Source organism: Rhamphochromis longiceps, linkage group LG14 (assembly GCF_057381845.1).
Source record: "Rhamphochromis longiceps isolate RC_006_pf linkage group LG14, R_longiceps_female_GT1.1, whole genome shotgun sequence".
In the NCBI taxonomy this organism is placed as follows: Eukaryota; Metazoa; Chordata; class Actinopteri; order Cichliformes; family Cichlidae; genus Rhamphochromis; species Rhamphochromis longiceps.
The window spans coordinates 39,157,690-39,182,058 of record NC_140570.1 but is presented as its reverse complement, the minus strand read 5'-3'; the positions used below and the strand labels follow the sequence as shown (position 1 = coordinate 39,182,058).

The 24,369-nt window shown below is 41.3% G+C and overlaps 1 protein-coding gene across 1 annotated transcript in view; it reads left to right on the top strand.

The window, feature by feature from the left end:
• The first annotated feature begins 8,203 nt into the window (after positions 1–8,203).
• Positions 8,204–24,369, top strand: part of LOC146654726 (leucine-rich repeat and fibronectin type III domain-containing protein 1-like protein) — a 440,352-nt gene continuing 424,186 nt past the window's right edge. Inside the window, exon 1 of the mRNA XM_085380451.1 lies at positions 8,204–9,633. The gene's annotated coding sequence lies outside the window, so the exon portion shown is untranslated. The remainder of the gene's footprint in view (positions 9,634–24,369) is intronic.

The following is a 24,369-nucleotide window of genomic DNA, read 5'->3' as shown; positions in this document are numbered from 1 at the left end:
ACGCTGCAAATGCATCATTAATCCCCCCTCCCAACCAGAAAATGTTCTACCGCAAAATAACATAACTGCTCCTTTAATTGTTTGTTGTTTTCTGTGTTTGGAGGTTGTAGAAATGGTTTATATGAGCTTTTAGCTGAGATTAGGAGGTTTCTGTGGATACCATGCCAATATTTGACTTCACTGAGGCTTAAACTGCAGCTTACCCCCTTTGTCCCCGGTCTCAAGACATATCGCGACATATATTGCTATAACCTCACACACACATAGAAAATTGTGATATTAGAGTTTCATCACCCATATAAAAGCATGTATAAGGAAAGCAGGTATGATGTAAATGCAGTTGAACCCTCTGGATCTCTAAAATTAACCTTAGCGTGTGAAGAAATTTGCTTTTCAAGAACATTTTGGAATCTATGATTCAAACCACAGTGCCATTAATACCTAAGGTTTGTTCTAGTCACTGTAATAAAATATTATGGTCGACAGTATCAGACGCTGTACTGAGGTCTAGCAGGACAAGCACAGAGATGAGTCCACTGTCAGAGGCCATAAGAAGATCATTTGTAACCTTCACTAAAGCTGTTTCTGTGCTGTGATGAGCTCTGAAACCTGACTGAAACTCTTCAAATAAACCATTCCTCTGCAGATGATCTGTTAGCTGTTTGACAACAACTCTTTCAAGGATGTTTGATATGAAAGGAAGGTTGGAGATTGGACAGCTAGGTCATGTGATGGCTTTTTAAGTCATTGTTTAATTACTACCACTGTTATGGCAACATGTTCTCTCTCACTAAGCGTAATATTTAGGTGACAAATCGTTCATTTTCTTAACATCGCTTTGGAAAACACTATTTTATGTCATTTAACTGCTGGTTAAGGTTAGGCTTAGGGCTGGAATGCATGGCTGGAACGTCTATTACCGCGGGACAGTCATTCCACTGGAATTCAGCCATAACCCGGCACGGACCATAAAACTGCGGAAGGTCACTTTTTGCATTCCTCAGGAACACTGCGGGACTGACAGAACGTCAGTATACTAGCCCCAGGAATGAGAACGGTCATGATTTTGCGTGTTGTCTTTCCTCGTCACACCTGAGGGTGGTGCTGTTCGTTCTCTCTGCTGTTTGCGCTTATGTAAGTTCCAGGTAGAGACTGACCATTTCTTGAAGACTGAATGGGGCTGCCTATAAATTGGGACCCTCTAGACCGACGGCCCCGCAGACTTCCAACTTCCAAGCAAAGTGTGCATTTAACCCTGGATCTTGTGTTTAGCGGGGTACTGTGTGTGGCCAAGTTTTCATAATGAGAAGAACTTGGTTGTCTCGTATATTTTGTAAATACTGTAAACAGAACTTTTCTGATTGATCTGGTAGCAGTATGGGGGGAAGCCTTTCTCGTTTAAAACCTATTTTCTCCTGTTTAGGTTAGGGAGACAGGTAAGAGGCCGGTATTTTCTCGTGATAAGTAAGTTTGTTCTGTTTCATTTCCAGAGCATTTTGTTTGTTGTTTTGGCCGTGCCCACCCTGATGCTTGCTACTTTTCAAGGTTAATAAAAATCTGGTTGTTGTGAAACCCAAACCCTGTGGCAGCGAGGCCGTCATCTTTCCTTTTTTTCTGTGTTGCACGCTAAGCTGGGGTGTAACACCACCTTAATGGCATATGGTACGTAGCTCAACAGACAGAGCGATCATATTTAAGATTGAAGCATTTATAAATGGTAAGACTTTGAGCAGTCTTGTAGGAATGGTGTCTAACAGTCAGCTTGATGGTTGGAAAATGATTGCTAAAGTTAACTCGGAGAGAAACTAATTATCAGTAGTATTGAAAGTAGCTCTGTGAGATGAATAATTCTCCAATGGTTAGAATTTTATTTGTGAATAAATTCATGAAGTCATTACCAGTTAAGGTTAAAAGAATGCTTGGCTCAACAGAGCTCTTGGCTACAGTGCTGAAGAGAAACTGGATTTTCTGTTCTTATTTTCTTCAATAAGTGCCAATAAAGCTTCACTGGGGCTTTTTTTTAGTGAAACGCCTACTTGTGTATTATTTGCCTTAACACTAGAACCACCAAGAAAATTTAAATAAGGTAGCTGTTAAACTATAACCATATACTCTCATATTTCACAACTTTTCCTAACATGGACTATTCATTGAATAATGAAAGACCACCTCTGGAACAGCAGAGGAACCATAGAAATGAATGTAAACCCACCACCATTGTTTACTACATTTTGAAGTAAAGGTAGAGGTAGTTAGATATGATTGAGAAATAAATATATGGGGGCCTGACTTAATTACTACCGGGCTGACGATGGGATTTTGAGTGTGTGACCAAACGCATGGAGAACAGGGCGGGTTGCTGGCTGGTCTGAGCAGCGAAGCAACCGTAGCTGAACTGAACAGAGAGTCCAGAGTGTGGAGAAGAAATTAGAGCAAACAGTCAAACAGTCTTGAGCAGGAAAGCTGAGGAGGTTTGGTGATCGGAGCCACAGATGGACGATGATGAACGTTGACTGTTTTATTTTTAAATCATTATCTAGATCCTGTTTTGTTTTTTTTATTTACATTTTTGTAGCTAAGAGGTCATTTTAAAAAAAAGGAAATCAGCTGTTTGATCTGTTTCACAGTGAGCGCTCGCCTTTCTTTCAGCACAACTAATACTGCTATTAATTAATACTAATAATTGGTTATTACTTTGTTGTAATATGTATTTTAACTTTATGTTCTGTTATGAAACGTAATGTAGAGGCTTTAAAATGTGGAGTCCACACCCTATGTGTGATGTCACATGGCTAAATCCATCTATAATGTACTATTTATGGAAATGACATGAGGATGAATTTTGTTTTTTGATCATTTCTTTTTCATTTTGTAAGGTGAGATGAGTATTAAAATTGTGCCTAGTGTGAGGCTGATATGACTGTTAAATTCTAAATTTCTTTTGGAATAAGACCTAAAGGAGATTTCATGAGGCGTCAGCAGCATCTTCAACAGACCGAAGAAGTGCTCAGTGTGTGAAAATTAACTGAGAATATGATGAAGAATTTCCTTTCACTTGAGGAAAGCTGCATTTATCAATATGTTGACATATAACCTGTGTCATTTAGGTCCATCATAGTGTGACTCAGTAAAAGGACTAGATGTTGTAGTCCCTGTTAATGCATTTCGTTAAATGGTGAGAATCTTGAGGGATGGCTGTTATGAGGAAAGGCAGCCCAGAAACTTTGACAGCAGCACACATCCTTGTGTGCCTCAACTTTCAGTCTTTTACCCAGGCTAATCTGACATTTTTTTTGGGGGGGGGGGGAATTAGAGATCTGATCTAGGTTATCATATTAACACATCGTCAGTAGTGGACCTTGGATTCATCGGGTGTTTCGGCCATTATCACTAGACACCCTCATCCAAGGAGGCCCTGCCAGGGTTGATTAGGCCCCGGAGTGTGTCACTTGTTTATGATAAATTGTTATTTCTCTTCTTTCTTCTGTTTAATTTTCTACAGTTTATTTTCTCCTATCTATTCACTGCAACACTGTGAAAGCCACAGTTAGCTATCAGTCAAATTTCTGCTAAGGTTTTTATTTACTTTAGCTTTTTAGGGTTAGTCTGTAAAGAAAAGGCCAGCTTCTGACAGCTTGTGCTAGATATTTCTCTCAAAAGCTGGTAGTATGTTCCTGTGATTATCTGGCATAGCATAAATGTGAACAATTTGAATCAAGGGGGGGACTATGAAAAAGTTTTTTGCTTGTTGTGGGATGCATCTGGGATCTGGGAGGGCGCCCGCATAAGATTTTTATTAAAGACAGCAGCAAAACATTGTTTAAATTCAGATGGCATCAGTTGGAGATGATTTCTCAGAGGGCAGCTGGTGAGATGGAAGTTACTTTATCACTTGTTAGCCAAATTAAAAATTTGGTCAAGTGCAGAACTTTTTATTAAGCACTCTCATAATAGAAAATGACATTAACTTAGTTCATTAGAAATCTGGAGGAAAAAGGTAATTACATTACAGCGAATCAATTAAGTTTTCATTGCCTCGTGACTAGAATTTGCTGTGTTTGGTCCTCAGTCCAGCTGGATGTTTGGCTGCTTCATTTTATGGAATCTATTGTTGATTTTAAAAGAAAGAGATAACTGAGATAACAGTTGAAATTCATTTTCAACGTTGGACCATGTTTGACTGCTGAGAAGGAAACTGATAAACAAAAATGAAATTTGTAATTCATCAACTTGTTGAATTTATGAAAAGCTACTGAAAATTAGTATGTGTTTGTATACTGACCTCTAAAAAAGTGAACTTTTTTACATTTTGTTGAGAGAAATGAGATTGGTAAGTCAGAGTCAAAGCAAAGCCTTTAAGGAAAAAAATAACTCGGATACCCCACCACTATTTATTTGCCACAAATGTATACAAGTACAAATCCACAGTTTTGCTATTTCTGCCTTCCTGTTAAGTCAAAGTTTATTTCTAGAGCACATTTAAAAAAACCAAAGACTTTAAAAAGCCAGAGAGGGTTTGTGTTTCCTCCTCAGGATGTGCAGTTCTGTTTCTGTAATGCTTTGAAATGGAATGTGGACATGGTGCTGCTACAGTGCGAGCTAGCTTAGCTGTAGCTGCGTGTAGCGATTTTATATCTATTTTGTTTAAATTTAAGAATGATTTTTCACATGGTTTTGTGTAATAATGCTGCATGTAAATGAGTCCACAGACTATACAAATACGCCTTTAGCATAATGCTGCGCAGGAATACCTCTCCTGTCAAATAGACTAGAATGTATTCATTCGAGTCCTGGGAAACAATTTCCAGAACAATTGTCTCAGAAAGCTAGCATGATAATGACACACTGGAATCTTTAGTTTCAGTCACTTCCACGGGTGTGTCTGTGTTCAGTTTACAAAGATCGGAGCTTGTCAAGCTGAGAGGCTAGCAGCTGTTTTTGGTTGCTTGCTGAGGCACATTGTGGATAAACTTCTGGTCTTCCACTTGAGGGGTACACAGTCCACTCCTCACAGGTCCGTGTGCCAGTCTCAAGCCCAGATAAATGGAAGAAGCTGCACTGGGAAGGGCATCCAATGTAAAGACTGTGCCAAATCAAATACCAGCTGCTGTGACATACACATTTGGGAAATCAGGACCAGCTGAAAGTATTTGTAATTTACATGATCTAATATACTCTTTTAAAATATTGGTGTAGTGGTTTTCAACCTGAATTCAAAAAAAGCTTTATTTATACATATACCTGGTCCTTACAGAACACTGATACAATGGATGCTCCATGTAAGCACCTGTCTCTCTATAGGGACAAAAATACAATTTGTAATTGTTTGGATAGCATGACTTTTTAATTTACCAAGTCCTGCACAATTCACAGAAAATCACTCACCTTTGTCAAAATAGTGCCCCGTCGTGTCACAGGCCCTGCTTTTTAATTATGTTCAACAATACACTACAGTGAATGATTCTGATGGCAATTATCTGTTTAATAGATTCCAGTTTAACTGAAAAACTGCATTTCATGTACCAGCACCCTATGGCTGCAGAGTACAGAGGCTTGTATCAGTGCGTACACCACTGTGGGTCATTTACCTGCTCACTTGTTCATTTCATCAGTGCAATCAACCGCTTCAGTGTCTGCATTCTTCTGGGCTTCAGCTGTGAATTATTTCCAGAGTTCAAATGAATACCAAATCATCAGAGACAGAAATCTTCGTCTACTCATATGGGTTTGCAGGATTAAACCTGTGGGTGTAGGAGGTACAGTATGTGACGGGGGGAATTAACATTCACCATCCTTTTCCTAATAGTTCCCCTCCTCAGCATTAATCTGCCATGTTAATCTATGCATTTATGTAGGTCACAGATTATACTGTGTGAACATTTTCAAAAAACTGAAGGAATGAGATTTGACATCCTCCTCTCTTTTGTGTATTTATTAAGTTCAGTATTGGATATTCACTGGCTATGAAGGATCTCATGATAGTCTGTAAAACCACAAGTAAATGAGGAAGCGGCAGCTATGATCCCTGAATCCATTCTTTATTTAAAAGTTTACTTTTCTGACTTTTCTCTTGAGTCATCAGCAGTGCATGTGTACGGAGTATGTGTGCCTTTTTGCATGTGCATGTGCGTCAACCCTCATCTCCTATCCTTTGGTTTAAGTCACTATTCATCCATCCTGACTATTCATTTGTCTTCCAAGGCTGTGTCGCCTCACGCTCCCTCAGGTTAACAGTATTGGCGTTTACTAGAGATATGCAAAGCACGTTTCCACTTACACAGCGATACAATATTCAGCATTCAACCCTCGTATAATGCTCCCCAGATGCTGCTAATTCTAATTCACAGCCGCACTACTAACAGCAGCCACCACTCATGCCACCTAAACCATTCTCCCCCCCCATTCATCCTCATCTTTCTTCAGCATCCTTAGCCCACTCTTTACTTGGTGCATCTGTATGTCAGTCACAGCAAACAAGAGCAGGCACAGATGTTCTTCCTGGGTCATCACTAAAAATAGCAGTTAATCTTCTGGTAACTGTCCTCTGTTTATTTAAAAGAGAGAGAGCGAGAGACACACACAAACAAAAGGAAATAACAAATCCAACAGCACTGCTTTTTGTATAAAAGAAAAGGAAATGTTTTAAGCATTGAGTGCAGATCATGGAGGAACTGTCTTAAAACCTAAGCTAATCTGACTGATAGCCCTCCTGTGTACTTCCTGTTTAAGACTGAAGGTTTGGATTTTGATCATTTAACTAGCCTCTTCTGAGTTATTATAGACAAGTTAGACAACATTTAAATGGTGCCAGTCAACTTTCCAGATATTGAACATGCAGTTAAATCAACAGTTATCTTTTTAAGTTAAAAACTTTAATACTAGAATCAAATGACCTCAAAGTATGAATGTGTATTCTTGCAAATGTGCAGTATTTTCTTATCATCTTTTCATCTGTTGCTGCTAATACCAGGCACTCTTGAGAATCCTCTGGCAGATGCAATGCGTTTCTTCTTTCTTTAAACAAGCTTTTGTCAATCTGTTTGTGATTGTAAAGGGTTGTAGGCACGTAGACACCTCATCGGCTGATGAAACAGCATGGCACCAGGAGAGGCAAAACACCCACTGCATCATACAGGCGCTGCACCTTAAGTAGAGGGTGATTCCTTCACAGACTGTAAATAAAGGTGGACAACAAAGCTTCCCAGAACAGAACCTACAATATCTTGAAAACTGGTCCACTCATTTGTGCTGGTGTCACACTTTGCAGCCAGCATTACTGTAATGAATGAGAAGATGGAGACATGTTATTGAGGTACCGGCTGGGGCTGGTTGCTGTGTGGGTCATGAACCCTGACCACTCCATGTTAGCAGCGGGGACAGAAGCCCGAGCTAACAAATCAGATTACACAACAAGTAATTATTACTGAAAGACAATATGTTTTGGGGATTTCCTTACCTGGATGACTTAAGACATATTCTGTTTGAACACTGTCGGCCATATCAAAGATAGATGTAGCCACACTGATGTCCCAAACGTTTTGATGTCCCAATGTGAAGTCTGGAGTTGAATGTTATCAATAACTGTTTCTTTTTCTTTATCCAACCAGAAGTGATGAATGAACAATGATTCCAGCCATATAGGCTTTTGAAGCTAATAGCACAACCAATCCCTCAGTGGGAGTAAGAGAAGTAGACCTGTAGCTGGCTAGCTAGCTGACTGGATATTACATGAGAGCTGATGGTAATTTCTTGACAATCTTTTGTTGCTGCTATGTTAAAGTACATGTTAAAGTACATTTTACACCTTCCTCTGACCTCTGGCATTTTGCGCACTTTTACTTTAAGTATTTTCAGTTTTAAAAGTACTTCTGACCATCTTTCTAAACAGGTAACCTTTTAAACGACACAATAAAATAACAATTAAAAAACACCAATAAACGGTTGTTTTTTTTAATCAAGATTTTTAATTGATGTCGACTGCACTGCATTCTTAAATTGGTGAAACGAGTAAGGCACCTTGCCTTTACCCATGAACTCCAAAAACTGCGAACATACGTTGAATATAACCGGGCTTAAGCAGCAGCACGGGATATACAGATAGATGGATAGATAGATATTTCATGGGTGTGTCTTTTTGTTCGAACAGCCTCTCGTGCCCCCCTCCCTCTGCCGTCAGTCATCCTCGTGAGCCAGCCTGTGCGCCTACAGCCGCCTCCGACGGGCGGGAAGCACGCGCTGGATTCTGTGGCTGATTTTCAAACTTTAAGCGTCTCCTGAGGAATTAGCCCCAGCCGCAGCTGCCACGGTACACAACACCGGGTCGGATACCGAGCGGGTGTAAGCGGAGGATTTGACCGGACGACGGAGGAAATGTGAGCGACAATGTGACGTTTCGGAGCCTCGACAAGGATTATCGCCGTCTCCAACCGTGGGCTGATTTTCCCTCAAAAGATAAGCGACTTTCGGCATGCAGAGCCTGCTGCGGATCTGCGAGCCTCCACCAACGTGAAGCAAGAGCGTAGCTTGTTAAAAGTGCAGCTTTAGCCATCGCTACAAGATTGCTAGTTTTCTCTGAAAGTGCATTTCCTCCCTAAAAACGCTCTCGGAATATCAGAGTCAGCGGTGTGATTTATAATTGATAACGGAGGACGGAGCTGCCGGACACCGCCCGGACCGGGATTTCATCCTCTTTGGGGAAAAGAAAAGGACTGGCAGCTTCCAGCTGGGCGTGCAGACAGACGGAGACGACGCTCATCACCTGGAATGTTTGGAAAGTGAAATTGTTTTAGGTTATCTGTTTAAAAGGGGCCCTTACTGGAGGGATACCTGCATGATTTTAGGAGCAGTCCAGCCATTCAGAGCCCCTAAAGCGGAAGCTCCTATTTTTGTACTCAAGGACACCTTCAGTGTCGGTGGGTGTAGTTTCTTACAGCCTGGCAGTATTTGGGTTTTGAAGCACAAGCCGGAGCAGGATTTCTACGGGGACTTCAGATTATCGGAATTAAAGCTCTTTAGCCCCTCAGCACCACTTTTCTCTGAGGCTTGCTCTCCAGCATCGATGCAGATAGCTCTTCCGTGCCCGTTACTTTAAATACGCTATTGGAGTAACGTTACTTGGGCTTTTTGAGGCGAATAGGAGTTTTATCAACAGCGGTGTGACCTCCTCCCCTCTGCCACCCACCCATCCTGTTCTTTTCAGGAACTACGTGTACAGGAGTGTTTCTCGTGGCTGTGCACGGTAAGCCTACCGGCACCTGGATCCCTTCTTCGCCCCGTTTTTTTTCTTTTCTGCTGCCTAACCGCGCGCAAGTCTTTTCCGCTGTCTGAGCTCACTCACACACTCTCTTTCACACACACCGATTTTTTTTCAGCACCAGAAAACAAACAAACAAACAAAAAACTACCAAGATAGCCCCTCTCGCTTCATGTGCAAGGGAAGGAATCGCGCAAGAGGGGAGACCGTGAGTTGGGATAAGGTGCTGAGCCCGATCGGCTTTAAAGCATTTTATTGAGAGGGGAGTCCTCACTGTGATTTCCATTAGTGGACCGATCGGGGGAGAAAGACGAGAGGATTTTTGTGGAGGGGGTAGAAAAGAGACACATCAGGAGGAGAGGAGTTGGTGATCGATGAAGGTAAGGCTGATTGATCGGCTGTTAATAATGCAGTGTGTGTGATGCGCGCAGAGGATGCTCGGTGGGACCGAGCTCTGCTATGCGGTTAATTTTTTTTCGCCCCTGCCACGGGGATGCCAGGCTCATGTTAGAGCCAACAGTAGTTTTATTCTTAGTGCCCAGGAAATGAATCATCGCTGTAATCTGATTAGGCTCCTCCAGAACCCGGCTCAGTGTGCGACATCTCTGTGTTGTTTGTGGGGGCACTGTCAGTGGCACTGCCGTTTTCTGAGGCTACAGACAGTTTATTTAGAGCTCTCCAAAAAGCTGAACTCTCCGCTGCTTCGAAGACAAACTGCTGTTTTGGCTCTGTGGACATTTCTTTGGCGCTTGTATTGGTTTCCGGGTGCACCGGCCAGGCTGGCAGCCCCGCCGTGCCTGTGTATGGGAATGCGCGAGTGCGTGCACGCATGCTAGGTTTCGCGCGCGTGAATGAATGCGTCCGTTCACGCGCATGCGTGCGTGTTTGTGAGTGGGAGCGCAGTGATAGAAGAACCCATTTTGGGGAGCTCTCTGTTTCTGTCTCACTCTCCGTTTCTAAAGCTGCCTCATCATGCCGCTCCAGCTGACTGCCGTTACAACCGCATCTATTATGAAGGAGGCTAGGAGATGAGAACAAGAGTGAAGGAGAGGTGACGCGGGTGGGGAGGAGAAGGTGATACAGGAAGGGAGGAGGTGGAGAGAACAGGAGAAGGTGTAGAGAGGGGCAGAGGGGGCCGGATAATAATGGGAAAACAAGAGGCATTGTTCCCAGAATGTGTTGGATATAAATCAAAACATAATTATAGCTTTTATTGAGCCTTTAACTTCTGCAGCTACGTGCTCAAAGAAGCAGGTGCTCTGGGAACCATCACACCTGGTCATTTATTGTGCAAGCAAAAAATCCCAGGGAAACAAGAAACATAAAAACAATCAGGCCAAATGCTGTTGTGTGAAAGCTGGAAGATGCAGAGAGGAGCAATGCACAGCAGGTTCTTTGTCTGGGATTTTTGTTAACAGAAGGGAAGGAGCCAAGGAGTGGTTAGGAAAAAGGGACAGCTCCACACTGAGAGAGCTTCTGTTCCACATAAAGATCTGAAAGGGCCAACTGAAAATATCTGCAGATGGTAGCTTCAGTCAAGCTCTGTGTAAATAATCATTCTGTACATTCGATAATCTTTAATCCTACAACTGTTTACAACTTGCATAGTTCCCATTTCTGTATAGCTGTATATCCCAGATTCTGTAAAGTTATTTATTTCATATTCTGTATAGTTTTTCATATTTATATCCTGTTCATATCCTGTACATAGCTTGTACTCACTACAGCCTGTACATACTTATAGTTATAGAATATTCACAACATACTTCATACCGTGTACATTATAACATACCATAATAGACCCATTTCTGTAATATACTCACATATCTATATTATTGCTAATATATATTGTAATATATCTATATCACTAAAGCACTTCTGGATGGATGCAAACTGCATTTCGTTGCCCTGTACCTGTGCATGTGCAATGACAATAAAGTTGAATTCTAATTCTAATTCTAAGCTACCAAGTGGAGGATTCAGGACCATGGAGAGCTCCACAGGGGCCGGCATTGCTGAGTTTGCACGTGGCCACTGTAATGTCAGAACCACAGAAACCTCCTACACCGTGCAGCAGGGAGCCTGACATACAGGTGTTTGGGTGCCCATAGTATGGTGATAGCACCATAAACAAGTCCAGTAGCTTGTGGTTAGATTTAAACATGTTAAAATGAATTCAGGATCACAGAGAGCTCCTTAAAGGGCCTAACTTGTTTTCAGCAGAATAGATGGAGTCAGTGCATTTTCAGATCCACTTATAGTTTCCACTTCTTCTTCAGAAAGAATTTTCTGAAATCAGACCCTCTTTTGTTTGGTGTCAGCACCTGGGACACCTGAACAGCTTAAACACAACTGGTTGTACTTTGTGGTTAAACATGCTATTGTGAATTCAGGACCACAGAGCACTCATTAGGGCCTCACTGCTGTCTAAAATGTTTCAGGCACAACAAAAAGAAGTAATGTGGTTACAGCATGGGTAAATTGCAGGAGCAAGCTTTGACTTGGTGTAGCTTCAGTGTTGTATTTTGTATCAGTGTTTTTTTTTTTTTTAACTTGGTATTTATAGTTTGGAAATGTTTAGCTTTAGTTCATTTTTCATAGAGCAGGGATATGTTGAAGATACCAGGCATGAGGAAAAACAGAAGATGACACAAGATTCATAGATGTAGTGAAGGAGGACGTGCAGAGGGATGGTGTGACAGCAGATTACTAGGGACAGGGTGAGCTGGAGGTAGATGATCCACTTTGGTAAGAACTTAAATATTATAAGATGGAAAGTATTTTTCAGAGGAACAATATAAGAACTATCGGGTGTGACAACACTGACAAAGGCTAACTATACTAAACTATTTAAAAACTGCATTTTTATTTAAGTTAAATTTTCTAAGCACACAGTATTGTTCAGTCTTATTTTCAAAAGCCTATTTTTTTGCCTTCAGTTTGAAAAAAGTGTATTTTTACACCTAGTTTTAGTTTAAATTCAGTTTGCGTTCGCTCTAACCTTGGTCAACACCATGGACAGCTCCTGCAATGCTGGTGGTGCTTTGCAGTTTAAACATGTTAATATGCATTCAGGACCATGACCCTCCTTCAAGGGTCCAGCATGTTTCCAGTATGGTGGAGAGATATGATGAAGAGCTATCAATGATTTCAGAATCATTAATAGTTCTAAGATACGTACAGTGTAGAAAGTCAGTAATATGAGCCCCTCTGGTTTGTTTTAAGCACCATGGACAGTTCTAACACAGTTCCAACACCCATGCCTTCACTTTGTTGTTAGACCTGAACCATGCAGAGCTCGTCAAAGGTCAGGAATAGTGCAGTAGATGCTGACCTTTGATGGCATTCAACAGTCCTCAGCACAATGGAGTAAGCTTATCTGGGTTCAGAGTCACTGATACCGCTTTTCCACCAATGGAAATTGTTGTCATTGTTGGCTTTCAGGACTCAGCCCACATTTTGCCAGGTTTGAGAAATGTTATCATCAACATAGCATTACCAGCAGAAAGTCATGGCATACAGAATGGACTGCATTTGCCAAACATTGGTGAATTTCTTACAGAAGCCCCGCCATAGCCACAATGTTAGGTGGAAATCTGTGTAGCTCTCGGTTGATCACTGGCTTTGTGTCAGCAGAAATTAACTATTGAGTTTGAGTTTCACAAGAATGTAGAGCTGTCTTTAAGAGGTTCTACTTAATTTCACCTGCAACGTAGCTGCTTTTAGGTTGTGGATACATTCTGTAGTTGAAATTGAATGTTTATCATGTACTACTGGGACATGAACTCATCACACACATAAATAATGTTATGGTAAAGCATAACATTTTCTAGCTGGTGAGCCCTTGAATCCCTCTGCCAGGTGGGCTTTTGGGGATCACATTTGTGTTTCTCATCATCCACAGTATGAGCCAGTTTAAAAAAATAGCTCTGAAGCTGCTCCTGTGCTGTTTACCGCTACATCTTTGTTTTTTCTCCATCTGTGCCCGGGGACTGCACAAGGTCATCCTGTGCAGCCATTATCAGATACATTTCATGTTTCTCTTGCTGTGGCCTAGACTCACTCCAGCTCTGGGCATTTCCATTCTCTTCCAACAGGCTAAAGAGGGAAAAACAACAACAACATCCAGCTGGACAAGCAGTTATTGTACATAGTCAAATCTTCCCTCAAATTAAAAACAAAATTTTACTGATACATATGAGTTTGTCCCAGATCTGATTGCAGTGAAGAGCTCCACCAAATATTCCAGAGATAGTATAGCTCTTTAAAAAAAATAACCCAACAACACAAAGAACTCCATCATAGTGTCATTGCCACAATGAGTGCCGTGTTAGTTTCCCACTAAGCTTCTTGTAATTCAGAATTAGAATCAAGCACTTTGGAATTAAGAGGAGTTATCGTTAAAAATATTTATAGTGACAGAAACAGATTTCACTGCCAAGTTCTGACATTTTATCCCAAACAAGGACTACAGCTAGTTACTGTAGTCCTTGTTACTGCACATCAACCAGTTCTCCATCCACTGCAGGTTCTGGTTAAAGTGGCACTCCAGCTCACAGTAGACCTCTTGGGCAGAAATAATTGATGGTTACATTGGAGTACATTTGCAGGAGGACATCCTTTCTTGAAAAGCAGCTGAATCACATAGTGGACCACAATAACAACCTGATTGTGGTGGGGAAACATGAGATGGGGAAAGTTCCAGGCTTTCAAAAACTTTCAAAATAAGACTAACAGAATTGTCAGTGAAAGCGAAATGCCGTTAATATTACATGGGATGTATGAGTATGAGTAAAGTCTTTGTGTGGGAAACACTACTATCACTTTTGATTAAGTGCACTTACGGTGCATTAATGTTCTGCAGGTTTAAGCCTGTCATGCTGGAAAATATAATCAAGGAACGCTTCATCCTCATCCCCACAATCGGAGTCAACGTATCTAAGCTGGTCAGGCTTGGTATCATGTAAACATTACTAGATTTTTATTTTCTGCTACTTCTTTTTTTTTTTTTTAATTACCACTGCACAGATGTATGCTCCCTCTCATAATTTGAAGCTAACCTTTTATATCTAATTGTCGGTACTTGCAGAGAGAGACGAGCTGCCTTTATATCTACATGTTTAAAGTTAACTGCCTCCTGAAAACATCAGAACTTATCTTCTGCATTACATGTGCTCACAACAGCACTGGCATTGTTTCAGCATATTAGGGGCTGTGTGTGAAGTTGCAGTGGTTTCAATATCTTATTAGGAGCCCGAAAAGCTGCGAAAGCTTCAAGGACAAACTGAATTGGAAGCACAGATTAGGAGAGTAGAACGTTTTGATAGGTGTTACATTTCTCCCATATTTATGTTTTGTTAATATTGTGTCCAAAAAACTTTAATTATTTTTTCGTCACCCTTTCCAGTCTGAGTTTGGGCTGCGAGTTCGGTGTGAATGTGTGTTGTAAGTTGTATACATTTTATTAAAATACATGTGGTTGCACAAGCAGAAGAACAACACCAGCCTGGTAGAAGGAGACAGGTGGACAGACAGGCAAGCAGACTATTTGGCTTGTGCGCTCTTACTCATACAGTGAGCAAGACACAGACTGGCTTAAAGCAGGTAGGCAGACAGACACCAGACATGTAAAAGAGCAGTTGAAGCAGGTGGCTGTGATAATAGACTGAAATGTGTTAATGTGGCTGCAGTGATGCATTGTTTTGTGGTGACTGTTATCATATGGAGAGCATTACAATAGGCTTCACATCCCATTTAGCAAACAGTGAGCAAGAGCACATCCCCACCTCCACACTTACTCTCAGTACAGCACTTTGATGCGTTTCCCATTTTCTGCTACCTCTGACACATTTGTTGCTCTTTTTGTCAGATGGCAGAGAAAAGATTTTTGAAACCTCTGCAAACACGGCTGAAAATGTGACTCACAACAAAGGCTCTGGATACTAAAGCTGGAGTTTGCACCTGTTTGGGTTGCAACTAATCACAGTTTACGTTTTGATTATTTCTCGAAAATAAAGTAAAATAAAGTAATGGTACCCTTGTGGCTTCTACCAGTCACTTGTCAGTCTTGAAGCTCTGTGGAGAATGACCAGTTAATCTAATGTATGTGTTTAGTTTGTGGGAAGCTGCTAGAGGGACAACAACAGCTCCAGCAAGGCTGATTCAAGACAAATATAGGATGAAACCCGTCTCGGTGTGTTAAATATGTATGTCAAGTCCATTTCTACACATATTTAAATCTAAGAGTAAAATTATTTTACATGTCTTTTGGTAACTGGCTAGAACAGCATGTCTCTTGTTATTGCTCCTTCAAATGTGGAAAAATAGGCAAATATGAATTATTTACTGTATGTGAACAAATACAAACCATCTAGTTGTTCAGCAGGCAGTCTGGCCATTACCTTTGTCTGTGATTAGACCTCTACCTACATAGCAGCTCAAAAAAAGAGTCTGAAACATTTCTAATTTCCTCTGAGGCTTCATTTGTTGGAAAAAGTTGGAAGTTGTTTTTCTACTATGTGATTGTGTTTTGATCTCTAGCAGCTGTCATGTAGGAACCTGCTTTAGTTTTTGGAAGTGCTTTTTCTTACTGATACCCAACAAGGATTGTTATGTAACGACGCTGTCACTCCAGGTACAGAAAAGCAGGTAAGAGCCAGTCACAGGAATCCAGATCATAAATGTTCATTTACATTCCAGCGGAAATTCTCCATCCCGTCTGGTTAAAGAATTAATCTGCAGCTTAATCTCCCAATGTAGAACTATACCCCCAATCCCTCCGTCTATTCACCCATCTGTTTCCTCGTCCATCTGCCCGTCCAACCAGGCAGCCTGTTTTCCCTGCCTGAACTCACTTTGTAGTCTTCCTTCCTGCTTTCTTTTCCCTGTTGCAGGTGCTCTGCAGGTGGACTGTTTTCATCCTGAGACACTACATTAAAATGAATGACGCTAATCCGTACTTCATTCTACAGCCCGCAGGAGGTCCTTCCTAGCAAATTTCATTTCTTCTCCACTCTCACTGCTTTGGAGGTGTCCCCCCCCCCCCAGCTTATTCAGCCACGGTGTGCCAACGCGACAGCACTAACAGGACTACTGCTGCAGAAATAGCAACTTAAATTACTATAATTTAGAGGTGTGTATTTATCGTAATTCTTCCCCATTTTAGATCTCTTGGTTCCATTATGCTAAAATGTTACTGTAATGGCCGAATGCTGGATTCAAAATCAGTGTCAGCTTTGCTGTTTCATTTTCTAGTTAATCTCAATGTTATTTTTTTTACCCAACGTTGTAATGTCCACACCCACACAAACACACCACAAATACTGTAATCATGGTGTTAATTTGTTTCTCCTGCTCCTCTTTTTCACCTCGCCTCCTCCTGATTTCTCTCCAGCTTATTTTTGTACAATCTTTTTCTCAAAAGATTGTGCGATGATCTTTTTTTTTCATAAATAGATGGCAGAAGTGTGACCTACATTTCTACCGAAATAAGGGATTGCTGTGTCTTTGCTTTGTTACACTAGTGGAGAAATTAACAGCGGTGTAAAAAATGATTGCCTCTAACTGCATCCCAAACCCAAAGTACCTGTTTTTGTCAAGATGTCAGGAGCTTAATGTAGATGTTTCTAATTTGCCAAGGATGACAGGAGCAATGTGTGAATTCAGTTTTAAAAAAACCTCCACACTGAGAAATGAAGCAGTATAACACCTCAGGGTAATGCATCTGTTAAATAACAAAATCTGTTCCTAAAAATGGTGTCTTCCGCACATTAAAGCAGTCAAGCATTGAAGTAAATCAATTAAATTGGTTAAAGCCATGAATTTATTTTAGAGTTTAACTGCTAAATTAATGATTAGCACTATAAAGAGGGATATACTTTATTTAAAGAACACATCGGGTAAGTTTTACAACTGGACATTGTGTCTTCCTTGTGATGTAAAACAAACGTTCCTGTCTGAAATGACAAACCACATTCCCTCAGAGGACGGTACGAATCCAGACTCACAGCAGATGACTCTGAGGTGTAACAAGGGGGTTGTTTCTTTCCTCTGCCCTGCCACTGGAATGAGTCTTCATGTGTGATCTGACATCTTAGGGATTAATGAGAAAATGGTGAAACGTGTCAAGTCTAAATTGAATATGAGTCGCTGCCGGTGCGGACCCCCGGAGGACTGTCAGTGCGAGGACACATAACAAGAACAACTCCAGTGTAAATCCAATATGCATATCAGCGTGCTAATCTCAGCAGGGATGTGATCTAATGCTCATCACATTACACTCAGTTTTTCTGTTTCCATAGCAGTCAGTCGCTCCATCACGCTCTCCCCGTCTTTCTCCTTTCATGCCCTTCCTTCTCCTATTTTCTTTATTATTTTCCTTTCCTTTTTCAAGTTGAAGGTCATATCTGACAGCATGCTGATGGATGGTGCAGTACAATTTGGGACACATGAGAACAGCGTGTGTGTGTGTGTGTGTGTGTGTGTGTGTGTGTGTGTGTGTGTGTGTGTGTGTGTGTGTGTGTGTGGTGGACACGTTCAGTAAGAATACGCCAGATCAAAAATGGTGAGAAATGATACATTTATTTTTTTTTTGGTGACTTTCTTAAAGTGTCACTTCTTAAGCGGCGCAAAAAGAATAAAATGTTGATCATCAATTAGCTTGTATCAGTCTTGAGGATTTTGAAGTAGGATTTCGAGTGAATCCCACACTGTGGCTTTATAATTACACACTCAAAACATCAGTTAGAGATAGATTTCTAAGATTTCTGTGTCGGACTTCTCTAAACAAAAACGACTGCGCTGAGCAGATCATCTCAGAGTTGGTGTTAATAAATGTTGAACAACACTTTATTGAAATTAAGTTATTGGAATGGAAAAAAGCCTAAGAGGATAGTTGTAAATGAATAAATCTGGTTGTACTGGTTCATATGCTTGCACAGCACACTGCCACCAGGCACAGCAATCACACCCACTGTGGTCTTCATCACGGTTACACATATTTATTTTTCTGAAGAGGTGCACATCCAACCCAAATGTAAAGCAAATCAACAGAGGTCAAATGGACAGATCTTTAAGATCTTTATGAAGCAATCCATCCATCCATCCATTATCAGGGACACCTCCTGTTGATGTTGTGCAGCAGCAGTCTTTGTCTGAGCTTCTCATCCCGTCTCTGAGCCTGATCCCAGACACGCTTCAGAAGAAGCGAATTTATGCCATTTGCAGCTGTAATCTCATTTTTGGGTTAGTACTATCACTGCTTGTGGTCAGGTGAGGGGAGGAATGTTGATCGACCAGTAAATAGCTTTGCTTTTTTAAGCTATGTTAAATATTTCCTGCTTTCAACTTCTCACACGGGAGGATTCAATCACTGAAACCTCTTGGGAGGTGTTGAACATGCTTGAAGCTGATCTTGGAGCTGGTTAGCTGAAGCTAATTAATGTCACACTTAAGTTTGACAATAAAAAAAAAAAAACATGCCTTCAAAACACAGATAATAATTTCACTGCATCATGTCCCTTATGATGTAGTGGACTGTCAGTGCGTGCCATGTACTGCAAAGCCTCATGCAGCTCTGTTTGTCTGTCATACAGGGCTAAGGCTGTGCTGCTGCCGGCCCGCTTCTCCTCCTGAATCATGTGGAGCCTTTCAAAGGCCAAAGGGTGTCTTTGTGTGTCAGGCCCCTTTGAGATTAAAAGACTTGGGATTTTACCGGCAGGAATACGTGACTGCTGTAGAGCCGGATGTGACAGAGAGTGGGAGAAGCAGATGGAGGTTGCTGTAAGGTGAAGCCTCTGTAGATTTACCCTCCATTTCACTGTCCATCAGACACAGTTTGAGTGCACGCACACATGCATGTGCACAGACACGACAGGGAGGTAAATCAGTGCCCCTTGTTCTTGTGAACCCTGATTCCTCCGGTCTGCTCCTCCTCTCACCTTAACTCAGTGTTTTCTTCCACATCCTTGTTACTGTTCATATCAGAGATCTTCATGACTCACAAATCCCACTCTGAATTAAGTCTCTGTAATCGTTTGGAACTCTGGAACATTTTCTTCTGGGAATTTGCAAATCCCCTTAACCCTTTCCATCTGAGTGGGTGCAGTACCGAGACCAGGCTTTATATTCTTATTAAAATACAACCCATTTTGTGAAGGCTGCAGAGCATGGCACATTCAATGAAGAAGGCAGAAGAAGAAAACAGACACACAAACACTTTTCTGTTGCACTGAATTTTATGAAGATGGCTTTTTAGCTTTTAGCTTAGATTTTCAGAAGCTTTTAGAAAATATTGAAAAAGGGTACCTCTGACTCATCGAAGAGTTTTTTTTTTTTTTTTTTTTTCATATCTCGGTTTGGCTTTGTGATGGGAAGAGAAAGACTCGTGTCTATCTTAATAAGACAGATTACAGTGGTGGAGATGTTACCACCTGGCTCAAAGTAGACCTGGGCGATATAAGATTTTTTCATATCACGATATATTTTTTTCATTTCAGGCGATAACGATATATATCACGATATAAGCCAAATAATTATATTTGTAAGATTTAAATGTGCCGTTGCTCACAAGTAAAATGTGAAATAATCAGCAGCTTGTTTTGATTTAAATATTTATTTCCCATAATAAGTTCAACAGGGTATTAAGGAACACGAGACTTTTTCAGATAAATAAAGGCAAATATTGCAAACTACACAAAAGGCAGCCGCTAAAGCGTTTAAGTTTCAAAATAGAACAAACAAAACAGACTACTAAACTGTCAATTCCACTTAGAAACAAAATATTAATTCTAAAAATAAATCTTAGTTTGTTTTACAGAATAACAGACAAAACTGACTAACTTTTGTCAATATTAAATAAACTGAGAACTAAAAGGAAATTCTCAATCTCTCCTTGTTGTATAGCTGAGCTTTTCAAACAGTTTTAACAGTTACTTTAGTCTGACAAAAGCCGAATGACGAATTAGCGCTTCCAGTCAGAGATTGAGCATGCACCACTTTATTGTATTTCCAGACTTGCTTTCGGCACAATTTACAGCGCGCGCTACTCTGTTTTTTGTCAGACTTGAAATAGCCGAAATACCTTCACACTGCGGAACTTCTATGGCTCTTCTGTTCGACAATCTCTCCGGCATTGGAACCATCATCTGTTTTCTCTTCGGTAACCTTCGGTCACGCTCTCGGTTTCTCTAGTCGGCGCACTCATTTCCTCCATTACCCGGGCGGCACGGCAGCTGGCTGCTTCCCAAACAAATACACATGTGCGGCTTGGCACTTGTGCTGTACGTAACAAGTCACGTGACGTGACGCTGCGGCTGTGATTGGTTCGACTCTGCACTACTTAATTTGGATTGAATGTTTTTTTTTTTTTGTTTGTTTTTTAAAGAGAACAAGAGCGATGAGGCCTATCGCAATAGTTTAATTTTTCTATCGAGAAAAAGTTATTTCGCAATACATATCGTTATCGTTCTATCGCCCAGCTCTGGCTCAGTGTTTTTTCTTATTCTATGTGGTGGGGATGTTTTCTAGCCTGGAGCTTTAGAGGGCTAAAATACTTAAAGCCTTTGGATTTATTTGACTGAGACAGTAAGAAGCCAACACACTGACAAACCTGTTGATCAGTTTAGCTTTTACTGTGTGAAAAATAGCTCTTTATTTCTCATGACGGTAGTCACGATCTTCATCTGAAGTAGTATCCAGGTAGCCGAGACATTTGAAGCTGCTTTGGGCTGTGTTTGGCTCAGTTACTTTATTATTAGTTAGTTTTAATTTTTTTGTGGGCCATACATAGTCCAAAAGTCACAATACATCACACACATGGCTTAATAAGGCTGATCTGTGGTCAATCAAGGCTAAATGTGGCCAGTACAAAGCTTCGCATATGGGCCACGTGTGGGCTCATGTGTGACATGCGGCCATGACCCAAAATTGATTCTATTTGGACCGTCTTACAATTTAAATGCACAAGAAGATGCTTAATGTCTTTGCCCTACTTTCCAAGGCTATGTGTCTTTACAGTTTTTAATTGCCTCATTTTATGACTGTCAGTTTCATCTGTGTTATCATTATGTGATCGCACAGTAAAAGACGATGTCCATCTGACAGTGAGGTTGTGAAACCACCTTTTAACATTTTTTTTTTCATAAAATATTTAACCATGACAACCCCCCCACACCCAAATCACTCTCTCACTCTCTCACACACACACACACACACACACACACACACACACACACACACACACACACACACACACACGTTGGGACATCTAATTGACATAATGCTTTCCCTAGCCACGTACGCTAACCCTAACCATCAAAAATGAATGCCTGACCATAAACCTAATCATAACCCAATTGTAACCCTGACATTAAAACCACATCTTGAGTCTCAAAAATGAGGACTGGGTTTTTGGTCGATTTGGTTCCCATAAGGGCTGTTGGTCCCCACAAGTATAGTAAACGTCTGATTTTTGTTCCCCACAAAGACGTTAATACCTGTCCATAGATACATATATTCACTAAACTATCATAATGGTTTGGGTTCAGTAAAAAGACTTTTGGCTTCATAGAATAATACTGAACTCCTTTTCTTTCTTTTTCAGCAAAACCCAGCAGGTGTTAAATAACAGGCTTCATAGAAACCTAAAAATACCCCAGAGATCTTTCTGCCCATCTCTGTCTGTCTAGTTCTCTTTGTCTCCGTCTCTCTCCCAAACACTCCTATCTCTCCGTCCTCCTTATTAGCCTCTCTTCCTCCTACGTCCACTCTTCCTCTCCAATCCATGCCTCTCTTCTTCCCCTCACTCACGCCTCTCTCTCTCTCTCTGCTTTCAGTGTAAACACAGCCTGTGATTCAGCGCTGCTGCAGTTCAGCCATCCTGCTGAGGCAGAAAATGGAAGCTTGTTTTTAGCATTGAACGCTCAACTCGCCAGGATAACTACAAACTATAGGATGGAGGGGCATCAAAGCAAGAGTGAAGGAGGAAGGAAAAGCAGGATTAAAGAGAGATAGACAGTGAAGGGCAGAGAGAGAGGATAGATCGTAGCCAATTACGTGGCTCAGCTTAGTGTGAACAGTGGGACTGGGTGCTGTCAGCGGCCTGATAAAAATAGACACAATCTATTTGGATGTGTGTGTGCGTGTGTTTTTGTGTTTGTGTTTGGTTATTGTATTTGCACTCTTGTATCAGAGTTTGTTTTACACATGTGCACCACTACTAGCATTTAGCTCCTGATTAATTAGGTATCACAGTTGTGTATACATAAGTGTGTGTGTGTGTGTGTGTGTGTGTGTGTGTGTGTGTGTGTGTGTGTGTGTGTGTGTGTGTGTGTGTGAGAGAGAGAGAGAGACAGAGAGAGAATAGTGCAGAAGGATGGCAGGGAGTAAACAAAATTTGTTTAACTGACTGAGTTTCGCCTTCCTAGTCAGGATGAGTAGTACTACCCCCCCCCCCCCCTCTCTCTCTCACACACTCTGTCAGAGAGACATTTGACCAGAGCTACCATGACCAATTATAAAATCACCTCTGAAGTAGTTTGTGTGTGAACACTCTCTCTCTCTCTCTCTCACACACGCTCACACACGCGCACACACGCGCGCACACACACACACACACACACACACACACACACACACACTGTGCTGAATGTCATGTTTGATGTAATGAGTTTCATGGGTGAGTGTCTCCATGTAAGGTAATGGTAAAGGTGAGATGAGAGCTAATCTGTCACACACTGGCAGCGGCGATGGACAAGAAGAGAGAGAAAGAGAGAAAGGGCAGAAGAAGGGAAGGTAACGTGAGAGGAAGCAGGGTGAAGTGAAGGAGGGAACATACAGAGAGAATGGGATGTGAGAGGTAGAGGCAAGAAAAAGAGAAGGAAAGACTGTTTTGTTTTTGAGTCTTCTGCTTCAAATATAAATACATGTGAGGAATCTATTTTCACAATTGCCTGACAAAATATTAAAATTCTGTGGATGAAGACATTTCTTGATGGGTAAAAATAGAGAAATAACGTACCTGCCAGCAGCTCAGACAATCTGACACATGAGACGTGGCAGAGAAATAGTGAGAGGAGATGTTCACCTGAAGGCACACAGGAATTACAGTACATAACACAGATTGATAGGTGATAATATTTGATGCAGTTGCTTGTTTGGGTAGTGCTTAAGCTCCACCATCTTGGGCAGCAGTTTGTGGCAGTAGCCCCTTATTGGCAGCATTAATGTTAACCAGCTCTCCACCTGCTGTGTGTTCTGGTTACAGCAGCCCTCCAATTTACAGCAGATCACAATTATATTATCACCTGCTGCAGTGCAGACAGTGGAGCTGAGGTCTGTCCAGCAGCGACAAGGACCTCCGCAATAAACTCTAACCTGTAGGGCAGTGGCTGTCAAACTGTGGGGTGGGTCAGACGGGTGGGAGCACCTGCAGGTGGGGTGCAGATCAACGGGAAAAGTGGGAGGGGGTATTTGGGATCAAACTAAGTTTAATAAATGTGATTTTTGGAGGGACGAATAAATTAAAAAGGCATTGCTGATGCTGAGATCCTAATCATGATCATGAATCTATTTTTAACAACCAATATGTGATGTGGATGTGTTTGGCTGCTTGATGAGAGAAAGTTTGAGAACCACTGCCTTAGGGGAACAATTCAGTCTGTCTGTAGGAAGGACTGCATGATAGCATGTAGATCGATGGATCCCAACAGGAAATGCATGTGAGAGTGAAGCGTTCACCATGATGTGACCTTTTGCTTAGTCCCGTCTTTCAGCAGTGAGCTGAGAGTTTCTGATGTCGTATTAGTGTTCTGGATGTGCAAAATGTTGATTGAAGGGTGAGTGTGGCTCACACTGTTGTGAGGTGTAAATCATGAGATTCTGATTGAGGCTTTTTGTTTTTTTACTATAATGTGACCATCATTTCCAAAATTTACATCATGTCATATTCAGTAAGACTTAATCCCAGTGATTGTAACTGCATAGAGAAAAACGTATGCTAGTGCTGGTTACAGTCTGAATCAGTGGGTCCCAAACGTTTTTTGCTAGGCCACCCTTTGTACAAGGTCTTTGCCTCCATTGCAGTTTATTCCACAGCTCAAACCTTTTGTAAACAATTA